This window comes from Sapajus apella, unplaced genomic scaffold (assembly GCF_009761245.1).
Source record: "Sapajus apella isolate SASKATOON/1434 unplaced genomic scaffold, GSC_monkey_1.0 scaffold1, whole genome shotgun sequence".
In the NCBI taxonomy this organism is placed as follows: domain Eukaryota; kingdom Metazoa; phylum Chordata; class Mammalia; order Primates; family Cebidae; genus Sapajus; species Sapajus apella.
This window is the reverse complement of record NW_022436941.1, coordinates 65686995-65691906: the sequence shown is the minus strand read 5'-3', so window position 1 is coordinate 65691906 and position 4912 is coordinate 65686995.

Genomic DNA, 4912 nt, shown 5'->3' with positions numbered 1-4912 from the left:
GAAGACAAACCTGTATTTCTCTTATTTCAGCTAATCAATATGGCCCACGATGGTGGAAATAATTATCATTACATAACTATGTAACTGAAATCTTATCAGGTTAGAATCTGCTCAGCCTTTCCCCAAATCCATGTCTCCCAATTTTGCTAGGCATGTGGTACACAAGAAATCACTTGCTCTTCCAAGCATTGGTAGAGAGGCAGTCAAAGGTCACCAAGGGTCACCAGGTCATAGGGCTGTTCTCAAACTTTTCCACCAAAATCTCTCAAGGGCAGAGGGAGCCAACATAATATCACTTGGAGGGTAAGCCCAAAGCCCTTCAACAAGTGAATGGCTTCTTCCAATTCTCATGATAATCTTTCATTTTTGCACAGAAGTTCACATATTTCAATATAAAAAATAATCTTTTATATCGCTTATGTACTTAGAGCTGAAGCTTTAAGAATGCATCCTATGAATCTAGAATTTCAAGTGCTACCTGACATTTTGAGTGTACAAGTATGGAATCTAATGTCCTCAGTTCTTAAAAATCAGAACAAGGGATAGGAGAGAGGAAATTGATGAAAAGAAGCCGTCGGTCAACTGAATGGCAGAGCTAACTTTACTGTAAATTGATAACAAGAAAAAACCCTAGCCTGCTCTATTTTAAAGAAGACTGTGCAAATGTGTGCGTTGTTTCCCAGTTACACGGGCAGTGTAAGCACCATTTCACAGCAAGGAGCGCTTGTCCCAGGGCTACTGAATGGCTCGTTTCCCAGGCAGGGCTGCTGGTCTGCAACCAGGAGGCTGACTCATGGCAATGCTCCTGCACTGACCCGGCCTGGAAATCCCCAGAGAACCTTCCCAGTCTCTCGTTCCCTCCTCAGCAGTGAGCTGGGGAGCTGAGCCTCCCCCTGGGTTTCTCAGGCACCGTGTCTCAGATACTTTTAGCTTGACAGGCCAGTCTTCCCCCTGATTGGAGTCTTCGTAGGGAACGGGCTCCATAGTGCAGTAGAAGTGGCTGCCATGGTGAGGTCCTGTTACATACACGATTCAAGCTGTTGACACCAGGCCTTATCTGGCCATCTGTGCATGTCTGTGAAGACGGTCGCCATGGCACCATCCTGTGGGCAGTGAGAGAGGTGCTGAAAGGGAATTCAGACCCTAAATAACCCTGGGGTGAGCGACAGAGAGTGGAGAGGCAGTGCAGGGAGGGGTAAGGAGGTGGTAGACGTTCTATGAGATTGTGTCAGAGGTAGGGCTGCTCCCTAAAGGTCCCTCAGAAAGAGCCGCTAGTCTCCTTCCCTCACCAGACCTCCGTGGGCCATCATGGCTGCCTTGGGCTCTTAGCTCAGGCCACGTTTGCCCTCATCTGGTACCTTCCCATTTGCCACGGCCTCCAAGCCCCTCATCCCCTCCACCCTCACCACAATACCACCCACCACATCCTCTCCTTTCTGCTTTCAAAGCATGCTCTAGGAATATTCTCTGGAGATCCTGGAAGATTCCCTGACACACTTACCTCGGCTCTCATGTCTATACAAGGATGAAGTAGATGGATGTATACGTGTGTAAGGTGTTCTAGTTGCGAGCAGCAAGCCAGACCCAGAAAGGAAAAATCAAAACAGAGTAAAACAGTGATCTAAAAAGAATTAAAAGAGAAACAACTTCTACAATTCTTAAGTAAAGGAGGAAAGCATCCACACGGGAGTGGAACCTCTGTTCCCTCCAGAATACTGGGAGGCCAAGGGGTAGGGAAGGTTGCAATATCTTCTAGTATGAGAACAAAAATCCAAAAAAAAGAAAGAAAGGCAACAGAAAAAGGAACAGAGAAAAAAGGAAAAAGAGAGACTAACTAAAGAGCAGGGGAAAGCAATGTCACTCCTTAGTCAGAGAGGCAATATTCTGAGTGATTTTGGAACAAGAATACTTTCAGACTTTGCCCGCAACAGAATCTGAAGAGACTGAAAGTGCGAGTTGAGTATAGAAGAAACAACTAGGTTTTGCAAGTTTTCCTCTGTGAGCTGGGCAGGGGAGCTGGAACTTGGAGCCCAGGAGGGTGATGATGACTGATATTTACATGGTGCATACTATATGTAGGCACTCCTCTGAGCCCATCCCCTGTTTTAATCCCCTTAATGCTCACAGCAACTCTCTGAGAAGGGAATATCACTCTCACCAACTATAGTTGTGAAACCTGGGCACCGAGAGAGCAAACGGCTTGCCCAAGGTCACACCCCTACAAAGTGGGGCACTCAGGATTTGAACACAGGTGGTCTGACCCTGAACCCAACCCTCTTTACCACTACCCACTAGCGTTTGTTCACAGTTACTCTCAGTAATAGTTTCCCAAACGCAAAGTCCAAGTTTAAAAAAAGAAAGAAATGGGTGGAGACAAATTTCAAGCAGGTTTTAGAAAAGCAGCCTCTAAGCTGGGAGGGCTGGGTAATTAACGATGCTCCACCACATGGGGGAATGAGCAGGCATCTCAGAGAAATCGCTGGCTTAGAACCTCTGGCTTTCCTTTGTTCTTCAGTGGGCTCTGAGCATTAGGTAGGGGGAGGAAAGGTCACCTAAGGGTATCATTATTTCATGGCCCCACTTCTGTTTTAAAAGGCTCAGCCTTGAGTTTCTAAGTGTCCTTCAGTCTTTTTTAAAGACTTAAACTGGAGCCAGATGCGATAGCATGTGACTGTAATCCCAGCTATTCGGAGGCTGAGGCAGGAGGATCTCTTGAGCCCTGGAGTTCTGGGCTGTAGTGCACTATGTAGATCGGGTGTCCACACTCAGTTTGGCATCAATATGGTGACCTCCTAAGAGCAAGGGACCACCATGTTGCCTAAGGATAGGTGAACTGGTCTGGGTTGAAAATGGAGCAAGTCAAAACTTCTATGCTGATCAGTAATAGGATTGTGCCTGTGAATAGCCACTGCACTCAAGCCTGGGCAACATAGCGAGACCCTGTCTCTTAATAAAACAAAACAAACCCTCAAACTGGAGCTGAAGACAAGAAAAAAAAAACACCACTCTATTGTAACTACTTAAAGAGTTGTTGACTATGGATAAAACACTTGAGTAGACCAATATCGGGAATCATTCAGACACAAAATATGCCGGGCTATTCTTCTTGGTCTTTCTGACATCGCGCCCTCTACGTATCTTTTCTTCTCCCACCTGGCCTTGAGGGGAAATTGCTGGGAGAAAGTTGCCACCAGAATCTCTAGCCAAAGACCTAACTTTTTTCTATTCTACAGTAGTCTAACGGTATAACATTTGGCATCCTCAGCTTTTCATGATCTTTGAGGAGCCTTAGAAGCTACTGTGTACTTAAATTGCTTATTAAGTGTCTACAGCAGTTCTACAGATGTAAGTCCCTTGCTGGAAAAAATTTCTTTTTCCTTAAACTGAACCAAGCCTGTTGGTGTAAATGAAACCTCAGAAAAAAGAAAACACTCTTGTTCATTGTTATAGCTTTGCCAGATGCTGTCACACGACCACATTGGACAGGTGGAAATCACTAACCATCTACCTAAGAGAGGAGTGATAGGTACTTCGGCTTCAGGTTCTCAGGTTTCAAACCCTGGATTTCAGAGTTTCTGTAAATGGAGAGAGGCATTGTTTCTGATAAGTGTCTCTGATAAACCCACTTGGGAGGAAATAAAATCTTGTTACATAACTGGCTTCCCTTCTTTCTTTTGCTTTTTCCCTTCCTTTTGGTGGGACTGATTCTGGGGGGAACATGCTGTTTTCACTGGGTGTTTATGAAGAAATCATTTTGTATTGTACACTCAATTCAGTGAGGAGTGGTTCTCAATGGTGACATCAGGACTCACTGATGTGTCTCAGTAACTTATAGGGAGTATCACAAATAAGTTGTTACTCACCATAGAATACCAACGTGTCAGAATGAGTTCCATTACAAAACACAAACTAGAGGTGATTTAATGCTCTCGCTATTTCAAAGTCATTCATAAACTCATGCCTTCCAGTGTGTTTTCTTAAATGACAGAGAAAGAGACAGAATTACAGCCAGCGAGTGGAATGACATACCCTCAAAATACAACCATGGGCCACCACACAACAATCAGGATAGGATGACTACAATAACAAGCAAAAAACATCAAAAACAACAAAACAGAAAATAAAGTGGGAATATGGAGAAATCAGAAATACCTGTGTACTGTTGGTGAATGTAAAATACTACAGCCCCTCTGAAAAGCAAAATGATGGCTCCTTGAAAAATTGAAAATAGAATCACCATATGATGTAGCAATTGCATTTCTGGGTATATACCCAAAAGAACTGAAAGCAAGGTCTTGAAGAAATATTTGAACAACCACATTTATAGCAGTATTATTCACAATAACCAAAAAAAGTGGAAGTAACTCAAATGTCTACCAATGGATGAATGGATAAACAAAACGTGGTACATATGTACAAAAAATATTAGTCAGCCTTAAAAAAGGAGGAAATTCTATGAGGGGGCCAAAATCCTGCTAAATTATAGGTATAAACAACTGTTCCAGAGGTCACAAGATTTGTAACCTTCCCAATTACTTCTGTAGGTAACATCATTACTGTAGAACCTAAGGTTGGCTTTTGAGATGGCTTTTCAGAATTTTGCATTTCTGATGATGGGATGACTCTACCCAGATGACTTTATTTGGACTGTGACTGCAACTCATGACTCAATCAGTGCTGTGGCCCCCGCTCTGGGGCTGACTCAGTGCACAAAGACCATTTTCCACACCCTTATGATTTCATCCCCAACCAATTCCCACTCCCTAGTCCCCTGCCCACCAAACTACCCTTGAAAACCCCTAACCTCCCAGACTTTAGGAAGATTGATTTGAGTAATAACTCCATCTCCTGTGTGGCCGGCCTCATGTCAATTAAACTCTTCCTCTACTACAATGCCATGGTCTCAGTGAAT